Genomic DNA, 6,225 nt, shown 5'->3' on the forward strand with positions numbered 1-6,225 from the left:
CTTTTACTCTCTAAAAGTTTGAACTTGTCGTATTTTCTATATCAACCAAACAAACACTATTATATCTTCAAGTAGAGGTTACAAGGCTGATAATTATAAATGGACATCTTTTTTGTAGTAAGAAACTAAGGAAAAATCTTAATAAGTTAGAGAGTAAAATAAATCTCAATTTGCTGAAGTTGAGAATAGATCCAAAAAAAACTCTTGAAATTGAAAAATAACCACTTATCTCTAACTCTCAACTGCAAGTTGCATGGGATATTTTGTTTCAATTATTGACATTGGTGTGTCGGTTTGCGTGACAGATCAAAAGGTGCGTACCAAGTTATGCAAAAGTTTTGGTGAATTGGTCATAAGATGTTAATCCAGTTTGCATAGAAAATTCTCTCAATTATTTGTTAAATAGAAAATTCTCCTTTATCAAATCGACTAAGATGTGCAACCACTTCAATGACTTTGATTTATTAAAGATCCCATCCTACAACAACATGGATAACGAAACTCCAATTAAATCTGTCTATCCACTTTTTCCTAGCATATTTAATATGTTTCCTAGCCAAGCTCAATTAGGGGTCGTTTGGTATGATTGGAGAAAACGGAATGGAAAGAATTTGGATTAGGAGGGGAAATGAAAATAATTATTACTATCTTTAATAATTGTTTGGTATCCTAGTAGAATGAAAATAATTGAATGGTTTCCCATTGAGGAAGAAAACGTGATATGATTCCACTAATTTGATAAGGGTAACAAATGGGGGGATTGTGTTCCATCCGAAAATGATATTTGTTACTTAACACTCATACCAAACAATTAGAAATGCAAACACTTATTTGAATCTGTTTCCTACATCATGTTTTTCTATAACAAATACCCTCTAAATGTATCTAAATGATTTTGATTATTCCCTGTACTATCTAAAAAAAGTATTTTGATTCCTTTCAAAGAAAAAAAAATTCTTTTAATTACTAAATGATATTTTTGTTCATTTAGAAGCATTCTATGAGCACATAATTAAAATTTATTGCCTTATGTACACCTAACAAAAGCAAAAGGGTATTAACTCTTATTTATTTCTAATTTTCTTTTAAAGTCAAATAAAAGAAAAAAAAGTACCTTATTCTCCCACCTTTTAGATTTTTTTTATTAAAAGTCGTTATTGATATGCGTTTGAAACACATAGATAAGAACCAAATGACACTCGAGTAAATAAACTTTCAAAGTGCCAAACCTAAATAAAAGACGGTATATCTTAGAATAAGAATCAAAAGTAATGAGTTGAATAAAATAGAAAAGAATGAGAAATAAGGATATACGAAAAATGTGTAAGACACACTCCAAAAACTAAATTCCAATGAAGAAGGGTCCAAATAAATTAAAGACCTTTCAATAGACTATTTCTTAGCAAAATTTCATTATATTTTCATATAATATATGTGTGTTTTAACATTCTATTTCAACAAGTTTTTTTTTTTTTTTTTGGTAAAATGTATGCAATTTATTACCAAAAGTAATTCAAAGCCAAATTACAAGCAAGGAAAACACCAACAACTAAAGACTAGAAGAACCACCCAAAACCAGCCAAAAACATTAAACACCCTATAGAGGACTCACAGTTAACATGAACTCAACACCCAAGACTTAAATGACCAAACGATTTCCTATCTTCCATGCTCCATTTTTCAGAAGTTTTACTTCTCATTTTAATACATACATTAGTTTTTATTTGCTGAACAATGTATTCAGGTCTCCAAACTGCCTCCTCCCAAAGAGAGTGATTCCTTGCTTTCCATAGATGATACACTATTGCTGCCAAGCTTGCATAACAAACCCGTTGTTGCTTTTTAGAACGAAATATTCTAACCAATCTTTGCCAATTACCAGTATAGAAACATTCATTCTGACTGTAGGAATCTGCAACCATTGCTTGATGTTCCTGCAAACTTGTGTGTTGTAGGGACATTTAAAAAATATTTAAATGGTTGCAAGAATCTTCCCCATTTGTACAAAACAAACAAGTTTTAGTATTGCTTACTCCAGCTTGATATAAATTTTCTCTTGTTCTGAGTTTTCCTATGGCTGCTAGCCAATAGATGAAAGAGTGTTTAGGAATATTTGCTTTATTCCACTCACAGTGGTACCATGTCACTTTTTCCTGATCTCCAGTCAACCACATGTAGCCCTCTCTGATAGAATAATCTTTTGGCCCACCAAGCCACTGATTCTGCACATAAGCCTCTTGAAACTGATTCTTCATCTTATAGATTACCTTCCAACCCCAGCTGGCTTGTTGTGGAGCTTCAGACTCCCACCAAATAGTGTCTTTGATGTAAACACTATGCACCCATGTTATCCATAACATATCCTCCTTTTATGCTATTTGCCAAACATACTTCCCAAGAGCAGCTTTGTTCCATAAGTGACAATTTCTCACCCCTAATCCGCCTTTGTTTTTTGGCTTGCAAACCTAGTCCTATGCTACAGTAGGATGTTTTTGTAACTAAGTTTTCCACTCCCATAAAAAATCTCTACACACTTGCACTATTTTATCAAGCACAATCTCGGGCCACATGAAGACTTGAACCCAATAAGTGTGAATACTTAGCAAGACAGGTTCCAGAAGCACATGTTTGGCAGCATAAGACAGGTGCCTTGAAGACCAACATAAATACTTGAAGGGAAAGATACCTTTAGAAAAGCCTGTAACCTATAAAATTCTCTATTGGATATCTTCCTTAACATTTCCAAAGTACATTGCAGTCTTCTCTCTATTAGCTTCCAGTCCAGCAGCTTGTGAGAAAGCTTTCAAGGCTCTCATCATAAGCATAACTGACATAATATTTCCTTTGCAAACATCATCAAATCATCTGCACATACTAGATGCGATAATTTGAGAGGGGCACATCTATAATGGAACTCAAATCCTTCTTTTTGACTCATTCTCTTTAAAATTCTTGTCAAATACTCCATTACTATCACAAACAGCAGTGGAGACAGGGAATCTCCCTGCCTGAAGCCTTTCTTTCCTTTGAAAAAACCACGTATACTTCCATTCACACTAGGAGAGAAAAAAGGAGTTGAAATGCATACCATAATCCACTGGATGAATTTCCTAGGAAAATTTAGCTTCCCTAGCAAATCTTCAATGAAACCCCAGTGCACTGAATCATAAGCTTTGCGTAGATCAATCTTCATGGTGCATCTAGCAGGACGAATTTTACTCCTATACTGCTTCAACATATCCTGAGAGATGAGAATATTATGCATTATCATTCGCTTTTCCACAAAAGCACTCTGGAATTGCACACAACATCTTTGAAATCACTTTATATATGATATTACAACATGCAATTAGTCGAAACTGCATCACATTCTTAGGTTGGTCAAATTTTGGAATCAAGCATAGGGTATTGCAGTTAATATGTTTCAACAATTTTACTATTTGGAAAAAGTCTAACCCTGCACTAATTACATCCTCACCAATACAATCCCATGCTTTTGTAAAAAAACCACTAGAGTAGCCATCAGGGCCAGCTGCCTTGTTCTCATCAATGTCAAATAATGCCAATTTCACATCCTCCCCAGTAAAAGAAGCACATAACACATTATCCTGAGAACCAGACACCAGAGGACCCTCTCTAATGATACTAGCACTAACATGACTCATGTTACTATCATCAACTCCCAACGAATTTTTCATAATACTGCACAAAAGCATTCGCAATTTCCTCCACTTCCTAATGCTAAACCCCAATAACATTCTTAATTCTACACACCTGGTTCTACAACTTCCTCTTCCTAATATAAGCATGAAAGTATGTTGTATTTTCATCTCCCCCTTTAATCCAATCTACTTCACATTTATGTTGTATTTTCATCTCCCCCTTTAATCCAATCTACTTCACCTTTTGCCTTAAGAAAAGCATTCTAGCTGCATTTAATCTATTGTAAACCTGCATAATACTCTTTTCCTATCTATGCAATTCTTCATTCAGAGGATCCAGATGAATTTCTTTCTGTATTTCAGCTATTTTTGTCAATGTTATCATAGTTTCATTCTTAATGTTTGAGAATTTGTGTCTATTTAGCCTTTTTAAGCCACCCCTCAAACTCTTTAGTTTAGAAACAAGTCTAAACATAAGCACGCCAGACACATATTGATTCTAGTGCTCATGAACAATACTTAAAAAATCATCTGCCAATCCCCACATGTTACAATATTTGAAAGGCCTTGCAAAATTCTAGCACTGTCAAGCATTATTATTGCAGGACTGTGATTAGAATTCCCTTCTCTAAGTAACATAGCATTAGCAGCTTCAAACATATGATACCACTCATCATTACACAACTTACTGTCTATCTTTGAAAAGACCCTATTAACACCTTCTTGCTTGTTAGACCATGTAAAGAATGGCCCACTCATACCCATGTCATGAACATTGCAGTCTTTAATGCATTTGCCTAAAACTAGCAACCTTAGCCAAGGTGACAACAGATCCAATTCTATCCTCTAAGTTAAGGACATTATTAAAATAACCCATAATCAGCCTTGTGAATCCTTCTTGTGGGGATCCTTCTACTTATAAACTCCAAATCCGTCCACAAATGTTCCCTTTCATACTGATCATTAGCACCATACACTATGGTAACATCAAATCTCTTTCCTGTAGCCTTGTGAATCACCTCACTATGAATGAGCTCAGAAGAGCACTCTTTAACATTCAAATCAAACATTTAATCATTCCAAATCAACCAAATTCTGCCTCCTGGGTGATACTGATAGTTAGTAACTATGGAGTAACTAGCTAGAACAAATCTTTGGAAAAACTTTAGGGAAATTTAAAGCTTTCACCCTAGTCTCTAGAAACCCAAATATCCCTAAATGATACTGAGAAAGAAAAGATCTAATCTTACTATGCTTCTAGGGACTATTTAGGCCTCTAACATTCGACATTCCCATACTATCCATGGGGTAACATTGTTACCTCACTCCTATGCACGCACGTCTTCCCCCTGGGTTGCATCCTTTTGAATCTGCCTAGCCTCAAGTCCCTCTGCACTTCCCACTACTGGCCCTGTATCAATCCTTTTTGTGTTCTGCTCACCTTGATTTTCTATCACCATCTACTTATTAAGATTTAGAGGTGCATCATCCTGCTTCTCAAGCTGATCAGTATTAGGAGTTGGATGCTTTGCAGCCTCTTTCACACCTTTTGCCACCCACACTTGTCTAGGCTTAACCTTGGCAAGTGCAATTTCATACTTCTTTTTCCTACATTCCTCACTAGTATGACTAATGCCTTTGCATTCCCCACAGATTATAGCCTTACATTCATATACAATATGTTGAGAAGTTCTCAGCCCCTTCTCATTTACAAACTGTACTTCATTAGGAAAAACCCGATATACTTCCACTTCTACTAAGACTTGAGCATATTCTATAACATCTTTTTTTGCTATTACCTTATTTGTCTTGATAGGTTTTCCAATCATTCCAGCTATCTTATTTAAAGCATTCTGTCCCCACTACTTCAAAGGTAACCATGGCAGTTTAATCCAAATAGGAACTACCTTAACTGTCTTAGATAACAAGTCTATATCCGGAGACCAGCTCTTCCTTATCACATGCTTGTTATCGTACAATATTGGTCCAACATCCAGAGCTCTTTGCTTACCTTCTAATGCTCTAAATCTCACTATAAAGACACCGTTAGCACTTATCACCACCTTATCAATTCTAAATTTTCCCCAAAGTCTTCTAATAAAAGCATCCACAATCCTATATGGTGGTTTCACACATAACACATAACATCAGTACTATAATACTCAATTTTCTCCTTGACATCATCATCTATAATCTAAACATCTTTACTGCCTTCAATCCCCTTATCATTTGATTTTGTCAAATCAATCCCTTCCTTAGCAATCTCTCAAACAAATCATTCCGCCAATTCATAGGGTGAGGCGAAGGATTCACCTGATTCATACTTGCTGGTCTCACTGGTGTTCTACTGGAAGAAACTCGGTTCACAACTTGTGTTTAAGCAGCTTCAAACCTCAATCGATCCATATTCGACACTTTCCTATCAGTAGAAACATTCGAATCTACATTGTGTTTCTCCTCCTCAGATGTCCAACTCAAAGCTGCCACTTCCGAAAGCTCATTGATGTTTTTCAGCTTCTTCGCATCCCCCTTGCCCCCTTCTGTCGTCATCCTTGAGGTTCTT

Source organism: Beta vulgaris, chromosome 9 (genome assembly GCF_026745355.1).
Source record: "Beta vulgaris subsp. vulgaris cultivar EL10 chromosome 9, EL10.2, whole genome shotgun sequence".
Taxonomy (NCBI): Eukaryota; Viridiplantae; Streptophyta; class Magnoliopsida; order Caryophyllales; family Amaranthaceae; genus Beta; species Beta vulgaris.